Raw genomic sequence first — 24,001 nt, forward strand, 5'->3', positions numbered from 1 at the left:
TGTCGTCTGCGGCCCTGCCCCTGTTACTCCTCGGCGCAGCTTGCTGCATGTGGCCGACATCAGGTGAGCTCGCCACGGGACTGAATGACCCATCCATTGAATCTCCGGCATGCACCTCATGGATGCTGCCATTGGATGTGTTGCATGGGCTGTGGAGTGGGGACAGCTGGGTGCTGGGTGTACGCTGCCCTTCCGGTGTCGGACATGGGTCGTCCACATCACTCATAGGTGCCGTGGCTGCTGCTTCCCCGACGGAGCTATTGGCTGCGGACGGCGTGCCTTCTGGCACTGGCTCCTGAGTGGTGGGGGTGGGTGGTGGGGGTGCTGCCACAGTGTCGGATGGCATTTCGACCCTTGGTGTGGTCGTTGCGTGTGTGGCTTTTGAACGCTGGGCCACTCCAGATATCCCAGTGCCCCTCGATGTACTGGGCCTGGTGCCTGCATCCTTTCCCTTGGCCTGCTTTTTGGGTGGTGGGGCCTGCGTTGCAGAGTCCAGCTCCTCACTGTCAGAATGTGACCCTGTGGGGGAGCAAGACAGGGATAGCATCAGTGATGGGTCAACGTGCATCATGCATATGTTGTTGTTGCTGCAGTTCTTTGGATTTGGACATCTAGTTTGGGCCTGCAGGTTGTTGGCCAGATGGGTGGGTCATCCGGACATGTGTCAGGGTGACACGTGTGTGAGGTGCTGCATGCATGTGGTTGTGTGGGGATGTGCACGGCATATATGCAGGGTTGTGTACATGTGTGTGTGATGACCCCATCCATTAGCTAATTCCCATTTCACATTTGGGGGAGGGACTCATGCTTAGCATTGCTGTGTTTTGCGTGGTCACTCACCTCCGTCTGACGTTGTTGCGACACCACACTCCATTCGGCCCACTCCCTCGATGGATTCTATGCCAATGGTGCTGGCACATGTCTCCTCCCACTCCTGCATCTTCATCGGGGATCCACCTCCGCCTCCTGTGCCCATGGCCAGATTCCTGTTGGCCGATAAAATGCTGCGTACACGGAGGCGCAGATCATCCCACCGCTTGCGCACGTCCTTTACGGTGCGGGGGGTGGAGCCCACCGCACTGACTTTCTGCGCCACCTCAGCCCAGATTTCCTTTTTTCTCAGGAGTGCAGGGCGCCGCATGTCGCTAGCGAACACTACGTCTGCATTTGCAGCCAGGGTGTCTGCCAGCATTTTCAATTCCTCGTTTGAGAAGCGTTCTTTGCGCTGGCGCGCATCGGCTTTCTTTAGGGCCTTGGGCATTGTTTGTTCTTGTGGGATGTGGTTTTGCCAGTCGTGGTGTTGCTGCAGGTCCTGAGTGCAGGGGATGGCAATGGATTGTGTTTTTAAAGATGGCCGCCGGGCTCTTTCCCGTTCCGGTGCGATGACGCTATTTCCGGTTCCGGTGTTTTACGGTGACCGCTAATAGCAGTGACCGCTAACAGCGGTGACCGCTAATAGCGTGCAGCATGAGGGCGGAGGTGCTATCAGCACTTTGGTCGGAGCCGGAAAGGTGCTTTTGCGCCATGGCGGTAGGGTCATTTACCGGCATGGCCCTATGCGCGTGTCCGCTAACTCGTAATGGAACGCTATTAGCGGTCTCCTACGATGGCGGACACGCTAATAGCGCCATGACGGTAAATCACATTTTTACCGCCTACCGTGTAATGAGGCCCATAGTGCTTATCAGTGGCATCACTAGGGGGACCTGGGGTGCCCAGGCTCACCCCTCTGAAATTCTGGGCCCCTGCTTGTGCCCCCCCCCACATAAGCGAGCAGAGATCGTGTTCTCTGTTCGTGGTGTTATTTGCGACATTCACTAAGGCAAATGTCTGGAGATCACACAGCAAATATGTAAAGATGCGAGGCAGGCAGGTTGGGGTTAGACATGTAGTTTATTGCAGGCAAACCCCGGACCCAGCAGGTAACTTCTCTAACTGCCCAACACAGAACCTGGAACCTTGGATGTAGGTAAACAGCCTAAGGCTACGTCCAAGGTTCCATGAATTCCAATACATAACATTATAACACTTCTCCCCCTCTTAGCAATTACAACAAATGAACAATTTAACAGAACAATTTACAGAACCCCACAATGGCTGGCTATAGCCAATTTTATTCACACTCTAGCACACACTACGCACCCCGTCAACGGTTGGTACCACCCATAAATTTGAGATTCGGGTTGGTTAATCTGGCCCATGAGAGGCATTTGGGCAGATCATTGACAAAAAGGAGGCTGAGGGAGTCGTACTGGTGGCCAGGAATGAACAGCGATGTGGAGGAGGTGGTGAAAGAGGGCGTTGCGTGCACGGTGAGTGACAAAAGTAAGGTATCCAGGGTGCAACCGATATGTCCAGTGGAGGTGCCTGGAGAGGTGTGGTCGAAAGTAGCAGTTTACATCATGGGACCGATGGACATGTTGGGAAATGGCCTTAGGTACTTGATGGTTCTGGTGGATTACACCTCGAGGTGGGTAGAAGCAACCCCATTGGAGAGTGTAACTGCGGAAAAGGTGGTGGCATTCCTCAGCAAGGTGTTCAATAGGGAAGGCATACCAGCAGGGATTGTAGCTGACAATGGGGTGCAATTTGTTTCCGAGTGTATGCAAGAGTTCATGAGAAACCTGGGGATACGTCATCACATAACTGAATTGTGTAACCCTGCTGCGAACGGTTTGGTGGAGAGGATGAATAGGTTTGTGAAAGGTGCTGTGCAGTTGGCCTTATCGAATGGTTTGTGTTGGAGGGATGTTTTGTCGGAGGCTCTCACAGCTTATAGGTATACGCCTTCGTTGTTTACGGGATGTTCACCGTTTGAGCTGATGAGGGGCAGGAAGCCAGCATCTAAGTTGAGGGTTGTTGCCCTGGGTGGAGGTGTGCATATGGAGGTGGACATGCAGGGGGTGTTGGCGACAGCTCGCCAGGGACAGGAGAAAGTGTCAGACCAAGGAAGCACTTGAAATGGAGCGACTTGCCTTGTCGTGTAGATGACGAAGTCTTCCAAATAATGTACCTGTCTGGCTATTTGAAATAACAACCAGAATGGTCTATTACTGGAAAGACAGGAGACCGATGACCCAGGCACCGTAGAAGTGTAGACACGGTATACAGGAGGACACACCACCAGCTGAAAACAAGGCAAGTATCAGACTTTGCATAGACAAGTAAGTCAATACATAACAGCATACACGGAATACCACTAACCTGCTAACTCAGGTAAGAAAGGTTTAACCGGCTGGTAATGCAGGCACCTGCAGTCTAAGCAAAGAATACGGCAATGAATCACTTATCAACAAGCATCAACAGAATAACTAGGAGTCCCTAATAACATTCATAGCCTTACCGTGTTGGACTCCTGTCCAGTGGTAACAAAGGTTCAGATGGGCAGAGGAAGTTTGTGGCAAATCCTTAGTTACGAGGCAGAAGACAAGCAAACAACCCACAACGTACACCTGTGGAAGTCTCTAGTCCGTGTACTTGTGAGGGACGAAAGCAAGGAAGTTCAAAGTTTGAAAAAACCAAGACGAAACAAAATCTTTTCAAAGCAAGGTAGCAGCATGGAAGCAATCCAAGGCAAAGTCCAATAACATTCCAATGTCGAGCGGGCAGTGCAGACCAAATCAGTATCCAAGGCAATATCCAATGTCAGGCCAATGTCGAGCAGGGAGCGGGCAGTGCAGACCAATTCAGGATCCAAGGCAAAACAGGGACGGTCCGTGGTCAAGAGGGGGAAGGCAACCAGATCAAAGGCAAATTCCAAAGAGCAACCAAAGCAGTCCGAAGTCAAAACAGGGAGGACCAGAAAACTGAGATCAGGAAACAGGAAGTCCGAATCCGAAACGCCACCGAAGAAAGTTCAGAAGTGCCGGTGAGTGTACAGGGAGGAGCTTATGAAGACGGTATCACGTGACTTGGCTTGCGTGATACCGTCACAGCAGGACGAGTGCTCCTGTAGTGTAGAGGACGCCAGCGTTGCCAAGCTACCTTCCAGGCACCGCGCTGCATCCGGGGTAAGTAAAGTATTCGACTGCTTGGATACACCTTTGTTTTGCGCTGAAGGCTTTGATCGCGGAAGCGCCGATGTGCAACTGGCGACGCCGTGCTTTCTTTCGCAGCTAGCAGACTGGAAGGGCAGAGAGATCTAACAGAAAGTCAATCGGGCAAGTGGGGGAAGGAAGCACCTTTCTGTGTCTGTGGGCGATCATGGTCAGATCAAGAATCCTAGGCATGTGCCCAAGGGGGCCAGCGTGTATATGGATCCCCGACGTGTAGTAAAGGTGGGCGGGGGATATGTAATGTTGGATGACGGCTCCAGGTGGAGCAAAAGGCGTGTTGTTGTGATAAAGAGAGAGGTGGAGGTGAGGCCGTGTAGGGTAGAAAACACGGGAAATACTTTTGATACCCTTGTGTGTGGGGGTGAGAGGGTGCATGGTGGTGGTGATGTTGCGTGATGGGCAGATAGGGATGGAGAGGGGTGATGGTCAGGTTGAGTGTGAGCGCGGAGGGGAGGTGCAGCCCGAGAATGGAGAAGAGGTGTTCTTCGTGGTAGGGCCACCCCATTAGGAAAAGGATGCTTCCGGTAAAGTTTTAGGATTATGTGTTGTGTGGTTCTAATAATTGAACTGTCATTGGGCAGTTGCCTGTGAATGTCTGTAAGTGAGGACGGGGTGCATAGTGTGTGCTAGAGTGTGAATGAAATTGGCTGTAGCCAGCCATTGTGGGGTTCTGTAAATTGTTCTTTGCTGCCTGGCCACTTTGTGCGCTGCTGGGCTGCTTTTCTCCCTCACCTGCCGACACAGGGAAGCCGCACGCGTGGTCATGCACGGGTTCTGCCACCTAAATCCTTATCGCCAATGTAAAAATGCGAGGCAGGCAGGTTGGGGTTAGACACGTAGTTTATTGCAGACAAACCCTGGACCCAGCAGGTAACTTCTCTAACTGCCCAACACAGAACCATGAATTCCAATACATAACATTACAACAAAAGACTTTCCTTTTGTCTCAAAGCTAGCAGTGATCTTGGTATGCTATGCATACTGGCATCGGTATGCACATGAACAGGAGCCACTTCCTCCATAGTGTGCAGAGCAGCTTGTAGCCCCTCCCATCAGAATGTAGTGCATGAAACGGCTCATAATGGGCCATTAGTCACTGAATGGTTTTGTGCATGTATTCTGATGAGAGGGGAGGTGCAGTGGGATGCAGTTGGTAGTTGGTGTGCACAAAAGCCTCTCTGCATGAGTGCTTGTGATGTCACACATTACCTTTCATAAATGTAATTCCTGGCAACGACACTGGTGCCTATAAATCGCCTAGCTTGGTGTGTACTATTGTTCTGATCTTGGTGATCCGCCTTGATGGTCGTGCAGCTATAAACTACCTCCGTCCCCAAGTACCGCTCGAGCAGGTAAAGAATACTGCCCTAGCAATCTTTGAGGCCACAGGTGATGAGTGGCGTCGTCAATCAGATACCAGGAACACCGGAAGGACCCCTGAGTGCTGTAAGGCAAAGGTTAGGATCAGGTATACTTTGAACAATAATGGCAGTGCAAGCAAACAAGGAAAAACGACAAAGCTTACCCTGGGGATGATAGGACAGCTAGTAAACCTGAATAGACAACGAGGGAAGACCGACAGCAGGCTGGGATGTACAGCACTTCCTCCAACTCACACCGGTAGCCAGAGCGTGACCAGATAGCAAGTCCATCCAAGGTCCAGGTGGTGAACCCCAAATGACTCAGGAGACAAAACGTGATCGACAGGAATTGCGTGGGTAGAAGTTCGCCAAAACAGAAGGGTAATCCAGAGCAATTCCAGGGCCAGAAAAGGGGGTCAAGAGTACCAAGGGTCCAGAAGATGCGTTGAAACAAAAGGGAAATCCAAGACAAGTCCAAGTAACGGTCCGTGGTCGAGTTCCAAAGTGTATCAAGAAGAACGAGGGTAATGCCGAACAGGTCTCTGGTGGAAACAGCTGTGAAGCACTGAGTGTTTCCTCTCAGCTCTTTTTGAAGGAAAGTTAGATCACGTGACAGGGCACGTGACCGCACAGGAGCGTCACGTGATGGTCGGACGCCATCAGTGATTGGTGGTCGTCCGATGTGGACGCCAGCGTCGGCTACAGACGATCCCGTGACCAGTCACGTGATCGTCTGAGCGAGGCGCGATCAGGTTCCCCCGTGCGCGGGAGCTGGAGCCGACGACGGCGGAGCTGTCGGGCATGGATGAGACGCCATGGCAAGCGCCAGCACGGAAATGGGCGGAAAGAGGTGGTTCTGCCCCCTCGGACATCCCGCCTGCCGTGTCTTCCCCGTTGGTGTGGGTGGTGGGTACGGGAACGGATGGTGCCTGGTGAGTGACGGGAGGAGGGCAGGACCGGGGACGTGACAGAGCCCCCCCCAAAGGCCCCCGACCGTGTGGGCTCGAAGGATTGTCATGATGAAAACGGGCCAACAAACGGGGGGCATGAACATCCCGGGAAGCCACCCACGAACGATCCTCCGGGCCATAACCCAACCAGTCCACCAAGTACTGCAGGACACCCCGATGGACACGAGAACCCAAAATAGCCCGGACCTCAAATACATCGGGAGAAGAGACAGAGATGGGAGCAGGAGGAGAAACCAAGCGGGTAGGGCCAAGGCAAGGCTTAAGGAGAGAAACGTGGAAAACTGGGTGGATCCGCCAGGCGGGGGGAACCGCCAGACGCAACACCACCAGGTTCAGAACCTTGACTACTTTATAAGGACCCACAAAACGAGGCAACAGCTTGCGGCAGCCAGGGATATGTAGATGACGAGTGGACAGCCAAACCCTATCCCCCACCCCGTAAACGGGCAGAACAGCCCTCTTTTTGTCAGCAGCCGCCTTCATAGAAGCCTGTGCCTCACGTAAGTGGACCAAGGTCTGCGCATGTACAGATACGATGTCTCGGGCACAAGCCGATGCGGCTGGGGTGTCGGAAGAGGAAAAGTCTGGAATGGGGAGGGCACGAGGATGCTGACCGTAGAGTGAAAAGAAAGGTGAGTAACCGGTAGCCGAGTGCAGAGCATTGTTGTAGGCAAACTCTGCAATTTGTAGCAGATTGAGCCATGTGTCCTGGTATTGTAGTGTCAGGCAGCGTAGATACTGTTCCATCGTTTGGTTGACCCTTTCAGTCTGACCGTCACTCTCCGGGTGATACGAAGAGGAAAATCGGGCATCTATGCCCAACAGAGCGGTTAGGGCCCGCCAAAAGCGGGAAGTGAACTGGGAACCACGATCAGAGACCAACACATGGGGCAATCCGAAAATGCCGAATACATGTTTGAAGAAATGTTTGGCCAAGATAGGGGCTGAAGGTATTCCCTTAGAGGGTATAAAACGTGCAAACTTGGTATATGAGTCGACTATGACCCAAATAGAGTCAAACCCATGAGTGCGGGGGAGATCAGTGACCAAATCCATGGAGATCGTATGCCAGGGTCGTGGAGGGAATGGGAGAGGAAGGAGCAGACCCAAGGGCCGACCCCTGCGCGATTTGCCCTGGGCACACACCGCACAGGTATTGACATAGTCCCGTACGTCACGCTTCATCGTAGGCCACCAGCACCAACGCTTAAGGAGATCTAAGGTGCGAAGCTGTCCGGGGTGACCGTTGATGGCAGCGTCGTGGGACCAGGTCAGCGCTTGGTTCCGGGTTTCACTTGTGGGTAGAAGGAGTTTACCCCCCTGAACGAAAGGCAACCCATCTTGTATGACTGGGTCCCATTCCGCCAGTGATTGCGGATACTGAGAGGCCCATTGGCGGATAGTGGACAACAAGGAGGGAGTTGGTGTGCATAGACAGATTACATGATTCTTTCCCAACAGGGTGTCCGGAAAAAAGGGAAGGGTCTCCCCCCCAGGTGAACGGGACAGGACATCGGCTTTACCGTGTCCAACACCGGGCCTGTGTTTGACCACAAAATCATAAGCGGCAAAGAAAAGATGCCACCTAACCTGGCGACTGTTTGTACACTTCAAGGAAGCAAGGTCCTGGAGATTTTTATGATCGGAGAACACCGTGGTTTGATGTTTGGCACCTAGAAGGTGGTGTCTCCAGACCTGTAGTGCATCCTTAATAGCCAGTAGTTCCTTTTCTGTAACCGTGTAGTGTAGTTCGGTAGTCGTGAACTTGCGGGAGTGGAATGCTACCGGATGCAAACGGTTGGTGGTAGGACAGGTCTGGGATAACACCGCACCTAATGCATAGGACGAGGCATCTGCTTCCAGAATATACGGAAGGTCGGGATCAGGGTGCTGTAATACCGGAGCGGTGGTGAACAGGGTTTTCAGTGTATCGAAAGCAGATTGCTGAGCCGTGGACCATACATAGGGGACAGAAGGGCTAGTGAGTGCCGTAAGTGGAGCCGCAACCGAAGAAAACCCTGATATGAATCTCCGATAGAAGTTCGCGAATCCTAGGAACGACTGCAGCTGCTTGAGATTGGTCGGAGTGGGCCATTCGTCGATCGCCCGTACCTTGGATTGATTCATACAGAGCCCCTTGGGCGTGATATGGAACCCCAGGAATTCGATTTGATTGGCATGGAACGTACATTTCTCGGGTTTGGCGTAAAGGGCGTTGCTTTGTAGACGCGACAGTACTTCTCTGACATGTGTTATGTGTTCATCGAGGGAAGTGGAGAACACCAGAATGTCATCTAGATAAACAATTACATAAGTGTTCAAGATGTCGTTGAAAACGTCGTCCATAAAGTGTTGGAAGGTAGCCGGGGCGTTACATAGACCAAAAGGCATGACAGTGTATTCGAATAGGCCTTGTCGTGAGCAGAAGGCCGTTTTCCATTCATCACCGTCACGCATGCGAATAAGATTGTATGCCCCGCGGAGGTCAAGTTTGGTGTATATAGTGGCATGGGTGAGTTTGTCCAGCAAGGGAGTGATCAGAGGTATGGGGTAGCGGTTCTTCACTGTGACGGCGTTCAAGCGCCTATAATCGACACAGGGACGGAGGTCCCCTTCCTTCTTCGGAACGAAGAATATAGGGCTTGCAGCCGGAGAAGTTGATGGACGAATATGTCGTAGCCATAAAGCCTGTTGGACATACTCCTGCAAGGTCCGCTCTTCCACCTGAGTAAGGGAGTAGATACGACCCTTCGGGATAGATGCGCCAGGTATCAGGTCGATAGGACAGTCGTAAGGTCGATGCGGGGGTAGGTCTTCTGCCGAACCTTTGTCGAATACCGCCTGCAAATCGTGGTAAACAGCAGGTATCCCACCCGTGACAGCCCCTACTGTGTGCGTATCATGGTGGTCTGTATTGTCCCCTATAGCCCTGGACGTGACGCTTCCCAGGATGCCCGCGGGACTGGAGAACTGAGGTGTTGCCAGTAGGCAGTAGTGTTGGCATGTTTCAGATTCGAATGAAACCTGACCCGTCCCCCAGTAAATGAGGGGATTGTGCAGCCTTAGCCAAGGAATGCCTAATATTACTCAGAACTGAGGGGTAGCAATGAGATCGAATGATATCGTCTCTTTGTGGTTTTCCTGAACAACCAGCTCTAAGGGAGCGGTCTGTTGCCGGATCGGGCCAGAGGCAAGGGATGTACCATCCACCGCCTGGACCGGTTCGGGACATTCCTTTGTGACCAAAGGCAGGTTCAGTGAACCGGCCAAGGCTATGTCGATGAAGCAGCCTGTAGCACCTGAGTCTATCACCATTGACACGGCGTGAGAACCAGTAGCATGGTTCAGAAAGGCCTGTACTATAATGGGTCGCACAGGACCAAAGGTAGGTTCAGAGGTATTCCGGATAGTACTCGCTCCCACCTCTGATCTTAGGGGCGAGCCTTCTGAAAACCCGGGTTCCTGTTTTTTGGACGGCGAGGACACTCTTTTATGAAATGTCCGTTAAGACCGCAGTAAAAACAGGCATTGTCCGTTCTCCTGCGCTCTCGTTCGACGTGAGAGATAGGGCTGCGGATCCCGCCTATCTGCATGGGTTCGGGGGTAGCAACGGCCGTGGATGGAAGTGGGAACGAGGAAGTACCTTCTCCGCGTCGCTCCGATCGTCTGGCATCGACTTGCAATGTTAAGTTCACCAAGTCAGCATATACTGTGGGAAGTGTAGGCACTACGGATAAGGCATCTTTCATGGCCCCAGAAAAACCCCGGTAATACACCACAGCCTTTTTATTTTCTGGCCAGGAGGTCTCAGCAGACAACTGATTGAACCTGGGGATGTACTCTATGAGGGTTGAACGACCCTGCGTGAGATCTAGGAATTCCATGTCTCTAGACTGCGCTTTGTGCCTGGTGTCGAATACTTTTGCCATCTCTTGGGTCAGTAATTCGAAATCGTACAACGCAGGGTGGTTGTTTTCCAGCAATGAATTGGCCCATGTGGCGGCTACCCCAGATAGATGGGAGAGAAGAAAGGCTGCTTTTGATACGGAATCGGGGAAAGCCTGAGGGCGACACATGAAATGAAGTTTACAGTGATTGATGAAAGTACGGTATTTCTTTGGGTCGCCCTGGTATCTTTCGGGAGTAGCCAAGGGGAAAGGGCTTTGGATCACCACAGGAGCGGCCAGGAAGGAAGGGGGTATGACAGGAGGAGGGTTTTGGGGAGGAATGGTTTCATCAAATTCGGCTTCTGCAGGTAAGGGATGGCGTGCACTTAGTACCGTGTCGAGGCGGTGGTGTAATGCGGTGGTGGCGGCGGTCATATCAGCGCGTAGGGTTGCAGTAGCGGTTGCCATGTCGACCCTGAGTGCTGTCACTGCCTGCATTAAAGCCGTCACGGGGTCCCCGGCTGAGGTGTCCATAGCTGGACGACCAGTAGGCTTCACAGTCTGTTCTGATCTTGGTGATCCGCCTTGATGGTCGTGCAGCTATAAACTACCTCCGTCCCCAAGTACTGCTCGAGCAGGTAAAGAATACTGCCCTAGCAATCTTTGAGGCCACAGGTGATGAGTGGCGTCGTCAATCAGATACCAGGAACACCGGAAGGACCCCTGAGTGCTGTAAGGCAAAGGTTAGGATCAGGTATACTTTGAACAATAATGGCAGTGCAAGCAAACAAGGAAAAACGACAAAGCTTACCCTGGGGATGATAGGACAGCTAGTAAACCTGAATAGACAACGAGGGAAGACCGACAGCAGGCTGGGATGTACAGCACTTCCTCCAACTCACACCGGTAGCCAGAGCGTGACCAGATAGCAAGTCCATCCAAGGTCCAGGTGGTGAACCCCAAATGACTCAGGAGACAAAACGTGATCGACAGGAATTGCGTGGGTAGAAGTTCGCCAAAACAGAAGGGTAATCCAGAGCAATTCCAGGGCCAGAAAAGGGGGTCAAGAGTTCCAAGGGTCCAGAAGATGCGTTGAATCAAAAGGGAAATCCAAGACAAGTCCAAGTAATGGTCCGTGGTCGAGTTCCAAAGTGTATCAAGAAGAACGAGGGTAATGCCGAACAGGTCTCTGGTGGAAACAGCTGTGAAGCACTGAGTGTTTCCTCTCAGCTCTTTTTGAAGGAAAGTTAGATCACGTGACAGGGCACGTGACCGCACAGGAGCGTCACGTGATGGTCGGACGCCATCAGTGATTGGTGGTCGTCCGATGTGGACGCCAGCGTCGGCTACAGACGATCCCGTGACCAGTCACGTGATCGTCTGAGCGAGGCGCGATCAGGTTCCCCCGTGCGCGGGAGCTGGAGCCGATGACGCCGGAGCTGTCGGGCATGGATGAGACGCCATGGCAAGCGCCAGCACGGAAATGGGCGGAAAGAGGTGGTTCTGCCCCCTCGGACATCCCGCCTGCCGTGTCTTCCCCGTTGGTGTGGGTGGTGGGTACGGGAACGGATGGTGCCTGGTGAGTGACGGGAGGAGGGCAGGACCGGGGATGTGACAACTATACTAGTTGTAATGTCCTACTTTTACTATTATTGTTATTTGTTCAGAGGAGCAGTCCTCTGTTTATTGCAGTTGCTCGTGGGCAGCGTCCCATGTGATTAAGGAGGCAGGGTTACCGCCAATTAGGCAGTTCACGTTTGATTAAAGACCAGTTAACACGCACCTGCCTCCGGTCCTGATTGATTGATTGCGTATGTTATTAATCACGATTATATGCGATTGTATGCTGTTCCACAAAGGTATTCAGTGAATATTCAACAATGGCGACGAGGTTTCCGTGAAACGGTGCCAGAGCCAGAAGGTCCTGCCAGTCACCCGACACTGACTCGAGGATTCCACACCTGCCTAATTTGCAGCACCGGAGCCATTTACGACTCACGCGGCGCAAGCATCCGCACAAGTAAGAAGCCTCGACTTTCATATGCAGCACTCATTTGAGCAGACAGAATCTGGCAACTCATGTGTTACGCGCACCGCGTAATACACGTGGAGTCCAGCCACAGCAATACGCACGCACTTGGCATGCTGTGAAGAAACCGTTACAAGCAGATTCATAGTGGATGTCAACACGCTCCACAAGAAGTCATCACGGCTGCATTTCCAAAGACAAAACACGTGGGCAGGCATCAGAAAACGCACGCATTCTCTTTTAGAGTTGACACGACAAACAAGGCACCGCCAGCGGCAGTAAGAAGGCAAATATGTCTGAAGACAACACAGACAGTGGAATTCTGAGCCCCTCCTCCAGCTCCACACCTCGGCAAGCCGCTAACAAAGATGACAGTGGCTCAGAATCCTTACAACTACAAGTTGTGCCACCATTCGACATGTCGGACACCAGTAGTCTCGCCCCCAGATGGGCCAGATGGCTCAAGGAACTGCATATCTACATAGACGAGACGCATCAGGGGTAGGGAGGAGTGTCGACTCAGAGGTATACTACTCCATTATTTAGGACCAGTAGTACGGGACATCGTTTTTGAAATGCCTGAATCTTCCACAGACACTTTTCAAGGCATCATTGACGCACGAAATGCCTACTTCGCACCCTTACGAAATGTTGATTATGAACGACACATTTTCCACACATCTACACAGGACAGCAGTGAAAGTATGGACAATTTTGTAATGTGTTTAACGAAAAGAGCAAAATATTGTGATTTTGATAGATATTCAACGGATGAAGCAATAAAGTCCCAAATCATTGCTGGCTGCGCATTGCATGAGTTCAGAAAGAAACTACTCCAAAAAAGCAGGACACTGGAAGAGATATTGCAACTCGCATAAGCAGACGCCACCCTCATGCAACAAACAGAATCATTTGATAACATCAAAATCACGCAGTCTGCTTCCACTGCATCAGTATGCCCCATCAGAACATCGAGAGACTCATATCCCGCTGAACAAAAAAAATGTTACAGGTGCTGTTTCAAATTTCCACATGTAGGCCCATGTCCAGCCATCGGACACAACTGTGACAAGAGCGAAGGTGAAAACCACTTCCAATCTGTGTGCAGAAACGTCAATTTCTTCCAGCCGACTGATATGAACACAGACACGAGGAGACAAGACCGAACCTCGACGAGAGAAAGTTCGAGATCCCGCAGGAGGCAGTCGCCTGCAGCATCCAGACACCAACCGCAAAGCTCATCTCGCGACACGCCACGAGAGGAGAGAAAGCGGGAAGAGAGAAGAGACTACCCGAGCCGCACCAGCACCAGACATGATTCGCAAAGGAGACACTCCAGACAGAAGATCAGATATCTAGAAAATGTGCCTCGCAAAAGACAGGAATCACACTCATCCTCATCCAGCGGGGACAGGAAAAGGGGATATGTACATGCGATTGGAAACAGCATAGCCGCAGAATACAGTCCCACCCTGCTATTACAAATTAATGGGCAAAACAAAGAATTTCTAATTGACACGGGAGCAACGGTAAATGTCATAAATGATGAGACTTATAAACTACTCAACTACAAGAAGTCACTGAAAGAAGCAGACACATTAATATATCCATACGGCTCCAACAAGCCTCTCAACTGCCAAGGGATGTTCACGTCACACTGTCAGTATGAAGACAAAAATCAAAAGATCAAAATATACGTCATAAAAGGGGACGTGCCAGGCGGCAGCATTCTGAGCTTCAAGTCTGCGATCCAAATGAGACTCATTCAAATCATGTATCAAATAATGTCGGCATACACGACCAGCCCGAAGGACATGATGAAAAAAATGTTTCCCTCTCTATTCAAGGGGCTGGGAAAATTAAAGGACAAACAAGTAAAGCTGCACATCAATCCCCAGATACCTCCGACAGCACAACACTACAGGGGCATACCTCTCAACGTACAAAGACACGTGGAGGACGAGATTCAGTCATTATTACAGCAGGACATCATAGAGCCAGCATCGGGACCAACTTCCTGGGTGTCTCCCATTGTACCCGTACCGAAAAAGGACAACAAGGACAGCATTCGCATTTGCGTGGACATGAGGGCCCCAAATGTGGCCATAGAGCGGGAACGACACCTTGCCCCAAGAATGACTGATATGATGCACCTACTGCACGGATCCAAGGTGTTCTCGAAATTAGACTTAAATAAGGGATATCACCAACTAGAGCTACACCCTGCTTCAAGATATATCACCACTTTTTCAAGAGAGTGCGAAATAGGCATTGGAAATGAGAGTGCGAAATAGACATTGGAAATTGAGAGGAGAGTGCGAAATAGACATTTAAAATGAGAGTGCGAAATAGACATTGGAAATTGAGAGTGAAAAATAGATAATGGAAATTGAAAAGTTATTTTGGTTTACAAAGTGAACAAGTGTGAAATGAACCTCTGGATAAAGGATTCACGCATGTGATGATAACATGTGGAATTTGCAATAAATAATATAACAGAACAGCAGCATTGGATTGTGAAAATTATTATTTTTTGAACTTGTTCTTTACTATATTTTACTATATTTGAATACTCACCGAACTTAATTTAACTCAGAAGGTTGTTGCATTGGAGTACAAATATATATCTCACATCATTTCAGTCTTAAACCACTTTTTCAACCGACCTGGGTTTGTTCAGGTATAAAAGGCTCAGTTTTGGGGTATCTTCGGCTGCCGAAATTTTCCAAAATAAGATACATCAAGTGATAAAACACATCCCCAACTGTTTAAACTACTCGGACGACATATCAATTTTCGGCACCACACAAGACAGCCATGATGATACCCTGAGGAGAGACTACATGGCACTAGAAAATTCCCACCTCACACTCAACCCGGACAAATGTGAGATCAGCAAATTCACTCTCAAATTCTTCTGACATATCTTCTCAAAAGATGGCCTGAAACCAGATCCGGAAAAGGTTCAAGCGCTGGTAGAGACTCCCACACCCACATCAGTTTCAGCAGTACGCTCATTCCTGGGAATGGCGAGCTACTGCACTCGATATATACAAGATTTCGCCTCTGTGAGCACGCCTCTTCGATTGCTAACTGGGAAGCATCAAGAATTCCTGTGGTCAGATACTTGTGAACAAGCATTTCAAGAAATCAAGAAAAGAATTGCAACAGCTTCATGCATGGCATACTATGCCCCTGACCTTGACACGGAACTCACAGTAGATGCCAGCCCATTTGGACTAGGAGCAATTCTAGCACAATCCAGGCGCGGTGCATCACCTGACTCTCCGAAGAGAATTGTAGCTTATGTAAGCCGCAGTCTCTCCAACACAGAATGTGCATACTCCCAACCCGAAAAAGAGAGCTTAGCGGTAGTATGGGCGTGTGAACACTATCATCTATTTCTGTATGGATGACCGTTTACCATAGTTACGGATCACCAGGCTCTCACCACCATTTATGGAAAACCGACAGCCAAAATGCCACCACGAATCACCAGATGGGGTCTGAGGTTACAAGAATACTCATTCAAGATAATCCATCGACCAGGCAAAGACAACAATCCCGCAGATTTTCTATCACGCTATCCACTTCCAGCTCAAGATGAGCGCCAATCACACAAAGCAAACCAATATCTACGGTAATTAGTCAGCAGTGCGCTACCCAAATCCATCACCACAGCACAGCTGCTAGAAGCGACCCAAAAGGACATACTACTCCAGACAGTACAATCCTGCCTAAAATCGAACCAATGGCAGAACAGACCAAAAGGGGCACCTTCCCTGTCCACGGACGAGGAACAACACTTCCGCACATTCAAACTCGTCCGACATACCCTATTCACATCACCCGAAGGCCTGCTATTGAAAGAAAACAGAATAGTAATTCCGGCAACCCTGCAAGACCAGGTACTAGACATCGCCCATGCCGGACACAGAGGAATAGTGTCAACCAAGAGACAACTAAGAACGAAGGTATGGTTCCCATCCATAGACGAACGGGTGGAACAACTACTAAGGAAATGCTTACCCTGTCAGGCGGTGGCTCCGCGCACATTCCCCCAGCCACTTAAAACATCTGAGATGCCTCTACAGGTGTGGGATGAGGTAGCAGTGGATATGTTTGGGCCGCTGGCAAACGGCAAATATGTGCTGGTGATCATCGATGAAATGTCGCGATTCCCAGAAGTACATTTGATTCACTCGACCAGTGCTCAAGCCGTCATACCTGCGCTGGACAAAACTTTTGCTGACTACGGCATCCCTCAGAAGTCAAATCTGATAACGGGCCTCCCTTCACGAGCCATGACTTTGCTATGTTCGCAGAATACCTAGGCTTCCAACATCACAAGGTCACACCACTGTGGCCACAGGCAAATGGAATGGTGGAACGTTTCATGGGAAACCTTAAACGCACGCTCTAGATCTGTTCCATCACAAATGGGTGATTCATGCAAGCCATCTGCACGTTACTACGAGAATATCAGATTACACCGCATAGCTCAACTGGCGAATGCCCATCAATGCTAATGTTCGGACGTGTCATCAGAACAAGGCTTCCCCACTATGCACGAACCAAGGATGATTCCACACACATACAGAATGCTAGAAGCAAGGACCAAGAAAGCAAGGACAAAATGAAGGAATACGCAGATGCCCGAAGAAGGGCCAGACCTAGAACCATTCGCATTGGCGACCAGGTATTAGTATGACAAAACCAAGTTACTAAGGACATGCCTGCCTTCAAGCCAGACCCCATGACAGTGACTCACATCCAAGGGTCGATGGTAACGGCTTCTAGCCCCCATGGCACAATCACCAGGAATTCATCCTTTTTCAAGGTTTTCAACAGCACGGACACCCCTGTCAGCACCTCAATGACACTGACAGATGATTCGTCAGATAAGGACTCTGAATATCATGAAGAGGAAAGAGACGCTGATGATAGTGGCAGTGACGGCACTCCAGTGAAACTGGTCCCACCGGCACGCAGCCCATCCAAGAGGGTCATCCGCAGACCCACGAGATGGTTTGAAGAGTTCGATTGAACAGTGTTCACGTATTTGTTCAAGGAGAGGGGAGAGGCATAGCTCTCAACCATTTGTGTAGCAAAGGCGGGTGAAAACACCCGATTGTGTTTTTGGCGGGTGAGAGGCCCATTGAAATGAGTGGGCGTGCAGGAGGCTTATCGGGTGATTCAGCGCTTTACAAGGCGGGTGACACCCGCCAAAAGCGTGTGAGTTGAGAGCTATGGAAATGTAATGTCCTACTTTTATTATTATTGTTATTTGTTCAGAGGAGCAGTCCTCTGTTTATTGCAGTTGCTCATGGGCTGCGTCCCATTGATTAAGGAGGCAGGGTTACCACCAATTAGGCAGTTCAGGTTTGATTAAAGACCAGTTAACACGCACCTGCCTCCGCGCCTGATTGATTGCGTTTGTTATTAATCACGATTATATGCGATTGTATGCTGTTCCACAAAGGTATTCAGTGAATATTCAACACTAGTTATAGGTAAGTTGTCCTGCAACACCTTCAGAACTGAAACGATATCATTTGTTATGAAGGTGTGATAAAGGTGTATGTGGCTGCGCCAAGAAGGCTCCCAAGAGCCAGGGCTTTGGACATGGCACATACTGGGAATGCCCATGCCCAGCTGTGGTAAAACGGAGCTATTAATAACGTTTGCACCAGAGTTTAATGCAGCCCACGCCGCCAGTACTTGAATTCTTCGCATTCTAAGAAGACGTCACAGATTACGTAATTCAGAGCTGCGCGAGGGGGCGGTGGGAGGGGTGGGCTACGAGTCTTTCCTTCATGTTTACTCGCTGCCATGTTGTCCCTTTTCCATTTCTACATTCCATAACCGGTGATTGACAGGCCCGGACCGGAAGAAGAAAAAAACAAGCGAAAAGAAGGGGGTCTGAAATCTGGAACGAAGGCGAGCGGCAACAGCGTAATCCGAAGCCATCCCCGGCCAGCGCAGCGCCTCTGGCCCCCGGGACCGAGCAGCAAGCAGCCGAGGGCGCGCCGCGGCACCTTAGGTGAGTCTCTGGGCCGGCCGCCGAGCAGCGGCTTTGTCTGCAGAGCGGGATGGGAGCAGGCCGGGGGATCTGGGGTACGGGGCTTCGGAGGGTTGCAGACGCTTAAGAGCTGAGTAAGAGGAGTAGGAAAGACCGGGGCCGTGGCGAGTGTGTCAGAGAGGCACCGAGGGAGGGAGGGAGGGGGGTGAGGATATGATCGGTTCGAGGGGCGTCAGAAAGCTTAAGGCTGGCCGAGAGGAAACCAGATCCAGTGGGGCCCTGAAGGGAGGGTGGACGAGGGTCGGACAGAGAATAGGGTCTCGCCCCCTTCCCACGAATGGCTTATGAAGGACTGGAGCACCTATAGCTAGGATGAGGGGTCGCTGCGCTCGGAGGAGGCGGGGGGGGGGGGGGTAGCAAGAGAGGCCCCTGGGTGTGAATGAGGAGTGCCAGATCTGGTGGGTCCGACCATGCAGGGGGGGTGCAGGTACAACTCTAATGCAGGCTAGTCCATGTATTCACCTGCCATTGACCCTGCGTGGATCTTGCGCATTGCAAACCTTTATATTCGAGCATCCCTGCCTGCATCTGCACAGTAGAAGAGATGGCCCTGGTGCATGCACTATGTGTTGCCATCGCTCGCTCACTGACATGACATAAGCATGTGTCCAGGGGTCTTTCTTGAGCACTGGCAGCCCCATGGAGTTTTAATGGCATCGGAAGGGTTCTGATGAAGGGCAGCGGATGGTCTTTCCATAGTAGTCCGTTTTGCTAGATTTAATGTACGAACGGATCTGTTTTGCGATGGCACATTCATTTACAACAACTCTGTATGTTATTTATTAAACATATTATATTGCAAGTGTTGCGCGGTGCCAGTGAACCACAACACCAATGATCGAGTTGTTTGTATTTATTTAGATTATTTGCAAATTCCACTGCAGCCCTAATATCTCTGGTATTGTCGGAAAACGCAGTAGTGGTGTGCTTTTTTTTAAAAAAAAATTAATGTTATATTAACGTGTTTCCAAATATTATTTTCCATGCTTGCAGCTCGTGCACGTTGTATTGTGTGCCCCATGCTGTACTTGCACATGTGGAATGGTTATGCCAGCAAGTCATTAGACACTTCCCTTAAAACTTGATGGTGCACATCGTACTGTTGGTTTCCACTGGCATGCCCCAATGCCACTTTTCAGTTGCCCGTATTTGTGGTGAAAAGAATGATTGTACTCCCATACATTACATGTGTACGTTACACAAATTCTGGTTACTTAATTTAACCACCCTGCGTGCTTCCGATCCTTGCAACTTTGCGTTGCCATGTTTTTTGTTTGTGCTCCGGCTGCTCTTGAATGTTCGCTTTTGGATTTTACACTTAAAGTTGAATCATCTCATCTGGTGTCTATGGTGCAGTTTTGAAATACTATTCCTGTCGAACCCCCTGGTTATTTTATGAGCAGCCACGACCAGTTTGTATGGTGTCTGCTAATGTTTTTCCTTTGTGGGCTGGGTGACTCTGGGTTAATTTTGGATTGAGTATGATATCACTTTAGTTTAATTTGACAGCCTCTACGAACTTTATTGACCCGTTCCTTGGGTTGGGCAGTCTGGTGTCCAGGGAATAGCAGGACGGGGAAGAAGGCTTTCCCAACCAATGACTGTTTGCAGCTTTGACAGTTGCCATTGGCAACCGGGTTCCTGTCATGTGAAGGGCGTGTTTGAAGCCTGGGAAAAGTAGGTCCTGGTAAGGGGTAATGTAATGGAATGTGACGAGATTCGAGGCTTTTAGTGAACGACCCCCCCCCCCCACTCCTTTCAGTCTGGAGGAAGCCCAGCACTATGCAGCATAGACCTGTGCTTGCTTGGTTTTCAGCCGTTGCCTCTTGGGAGGGTCTGTGTCAGAGAGCCGAGAAGTTGGCTGGGTGGATTGATCAGCAAAGATGGAGTAACCTCAACTTAGTTACTATCAGTTCGTGGCTGGTAGATGTGGCTGGCTGTGCTCCAGGGTGGTGTAGAGTAGTTATTTCTGGTACCCTTCTCAAAGGGTGGGGTACTACGAGGCCACTTGCTCATTTACCCCGTTTGTCTGGTTAAAGTTTGACTCCATAATTTATTTTTTGTGTTTCTGGGACAGGGTCCGATCTACTCTATTTTCTCAAGCATGTTGATCAAAGCTGCCCCCTCACAGTTCATCATTCATATACTTTTGAGGTGTTCTAAAGGTTCACCGAATTGTTACTGTATTCAAATCCAAGTATTTCGCTCTTTGGCTCCTGCTTGTAGAATAGAAGAGCCTAGGTTAGCTTGACACCAACACCTACCCGGAGCTACTTTTGGCTCCCAGGCCAAATTTATGACGCCCAATTTAACTTCTCATCAATGATGATTCCGGGGCATTTTTAAGTAAGTCACTTGTTCAACATTTTTTGACGCTAAATTCCATGAGTATTTCCTTGGTCTGTTTTTTTTTTTTTTGAGAAAACCATGATTTTGCTTTTATCAATATTGATAGTCAAGCCATTATCGACAGAATAGGCAACTAAGGAGTCAAGCATATGCTGCAGACCTACTGGTGTATAACCTAATATCAGCAGGTCATCGGCATATGCAAGCCATCCAATAATCACAGGATTTGCTTCAGGTATGTTGAACGCTTTCATCATATCTGACAAGTATAGATTGAATAAGATCGTCGCGATCATGTACCCTTGTTTTACCCCACAACAAGTTGCCATATAGTGGGAGTCTGCCTGCCGCATATTCTTACTGAAGTATCTGTGTGAAGCAACATCAACATTCTTAAGAGGCATTGTGGAATCCCCAAGGAATTCAGTTTTTGCCATAATCTGTTACGAAGAACAGTATCAAATGCGGCAGAGAAAAGTCTATATATACACACAATATACGTCTAAATTCCGTTTGCCCCAAGCATGGCATATTGCAGATGTTGGCATCAAAAGATTATGGGTTGTGATAGATTTATCTCGGGAGCCTATTTTGGTTCGATGGTATTATTTTTGACTCAGCAATACATGCATTCAATTCCCGAAGCAATACCTTAGTGAAAATCTTAGACATAACGTCAAGCATCGCCAACATTCGAAAGTTTGCCGGTTTATCCCATGACCCCTTATGTACCGTTAATATGTGACTAGTTTGCCATGAAGGCGGAATTGCTCCCAGCTTACCAATTTGTTTAAATAGTAGCAATAGCGCGGCACCCCATAAATCTGGTTGTTTTTTAATCACTAAGTTGCAGACACCATCAGGGCCTGCAGTGCATGAATTCTTCAAATTTTCAATGATCATAATAATATCTAATTCTGAAACTTTACAGTCCCATGTTACATCCCGAATTGGAAGGATATTTTCAGACAAAGCTTTTCAGACAAAGCAATCTTTCCTAACGTGTCTCTTATTTATTGGGTCCATGTATCCTCGGTAATACAATTATTGTCAAATCCCGTTTTTTATGTTTACTAAGCAGATGCCATATACCTTGGTTATTTGGTGATGCCATCAACACAATTTTTTTCCATAATTTAATCTCTCATTCCCTTTTAGGCTAATTAAGCCAGTGTTTGTAGTTCTTTTTAAGTTTTTTAATGTGACGGGCAACTGCTTGCACTGATAAAAATATATCGTTTTCCTTACCTCGCTACGAATTTCATTGCGAAGATTCTTTTGTGCTTCTTTGATCATCTTATCGTTGCCATACCTACGAGGTAACACACTATTGGACCGTTCACCTACAGATTTATAGGTTCTCTGTTCACCCACATGTGTTTGAATGTTCCAATGGAGCTGAGAATAGTTTGACAATATTAGAGTCTCAGTATTCTTTTCCGAAACGACCTAATTTATGAACTCGAGTAATGGGAGGGATACCGCTTTGGTAACATTCTCTGTTACGCTTATGCCAGACTATTCACTTTTTGCCTTCACTGATGTGAACCATCCCATTTTCATCGTGGTCAGAGCTTTCATCGCATAAGCCAGGGAGAACAAACAAGAGGCAAAGGGGGAGATGATCACTTTCCTCTCTCGACAATACCCATGTCCCTTACAGAATGTAATCCCATATTGTTAGTGAAAATATAATCGAGAGTAGCTGCTGATCTACCCTCAATTCGAGTGAATGCCATAGAGGCATCACCTGGAGTCAGACCATTTAATTTCACCGAGCTATGAACATTCATTAAATTTGCCCATTTAAGCCCTTGCCTATTATGAGTCATTGGATAAACTTCTGATCTTAACTGGCCACTCGACATTATGGCCAAGATCTCCAATTTTTGCGTTGAGATCACCCAAAAGCCATATTGGATGGCGGTGGTTATACAACTTTAGCACAGTGTCTACAGTCTTCACATTTTCCATTTCTTGACCAAAAAGAGGATCGTATACATTAATAACTATTAACACTTCCATAAGCCAAGTTAGTTTGGTAGCCAAAACGTGCTGTGTAGACAGTTAGTTTCAGTATCGTCCATGGCGATTGAACAGATACCAATAAGCCCCCCTTGGGTCGACCAAGAGGGCCCTTAGTAGGTACCTGATGTACCGTACTTCTATCGTACAACTGAATCTCAGATGTTAACCAAGTTTCTTGGAGTGCTACGATTTTAAATAGTGCCAGATGTTCCATAAGTCCCTCTGCTTGAAACAAACGCAAGTGCCCTCTAGTATTCCATGAATACAACAGCTGCAGAGAGTTCTGTCATCGAGACTCAGCAAAATGTGACTTAAAGGTCAATGGCAACCATTGCAAATAGTCTTCAGGAATGTCATTAGTGCCACCTTTCACCATATTCGAAGCCTGGGTACATGAGCCCTTGCCAGGAACCTGACTTTCCAGATTAATTAGGATAATTAAAGGTGGTTCATTAGGCCCCTGTTGTTTAGGGCTTTGAGATTTCACAACTGGTATCAGCACTTTGTGTACAGCATATCCCATACTCAATAGGTCTACTTTATAACCCATGATAAAATTCAACATTCCCTCAGCTTCAAAACATACATTTGAAATATATTGGTTAGTAAGTTCAAGCTGGTCAACTAGACGGGTATCTTTTGATGTGATAACTCTCAGGGGCACAATAGATTTAAAAAATACTCAGAACAGCTGCATGATTCAACGGAAGGGGAACCTTATCCCTGTGTACCTGGGTAATTTGCAAGGCAGACAACCTACCAATATTGGCATTCCCCTTTACACTGCAACTTTGAACCCCCAATATTGGTATTTTTCAACACCCATGCTTCCGGTACTGTCATTTGCATCGAGGCAACTGGAGCGCCAATATTCGGGGCTGGCCCTACGATACACGGTTGCTTCATTACGGGCAGGGTTGCCTTTACAAGAGGCAATATAGCCTCTTCCAACACATTAACAATTTCAAGCTCTGCAGCGGTATTACTTATGGATGGCATCCTGCCTAGTGAATTATCATCCGCATGTCTCTGGTCATTATGTGCTGTGATAGCTAAACCAGACTCATCCCTAGTATCATGTATATCCTTCAATGGCACTACATTTCATCCAACGTGTGTTTGCTTTTTCCTTTTCACAATTCTCTTACTATACATAAATGCTTGGTTGACACGCTGTGGTTTACTTTTGACCAAGATTGCCTTCTGCCCTGCTTTTCCACCTGAATTCTTCTCTTTTTT

The 24,001-nt window shown here is 49.0% G+C and overlaps 1 protein-coding gene across 8 annotated transcripts in view; it reads left to right on the forward strand.

The window, feature by feature from the left end:
• Positions 1 to 18,157: 18,157 nt before the first annotated feature.
• PRRC2B (proline rich coiled-coil 2B) overlaps positions 18,158 to 24,001 on the forward strand; it is a 1,218,749-nt gene continuing 1,212,905 nt past the window's right edge. For 6 of the 8 annotated variants that reach the window (XM_069609284.1, XM_069609287.1, XM_069609286.1 and 3 more), the window contains exon 1: positions 18,158 to 18,346. The gene's annotated coding sequence lies outside the window, so the exon portion shown is untranslated. The remainder of the gene's footprint in view (positions 18,347 to 24,001) is intronic. The other 2 variants (XM_069609290.1, XM_069609291.1) reach the window with 1 other exon arrangement.

Source organism: Ambystoma mexicanum, chromosome 8 (assembly GCF_040938575.1).
Source record: "Ambystoma mexicanum isolate Mex_15411 chromosome 8, UKY_AmexF1_1, whole genome shotgun sequence".
NCBI lineage: Eukaryota > Metazoa > Chordata > Amphibia > Caudata > Ambystomatidae > Ambystoma > Ambystoma mexicanum.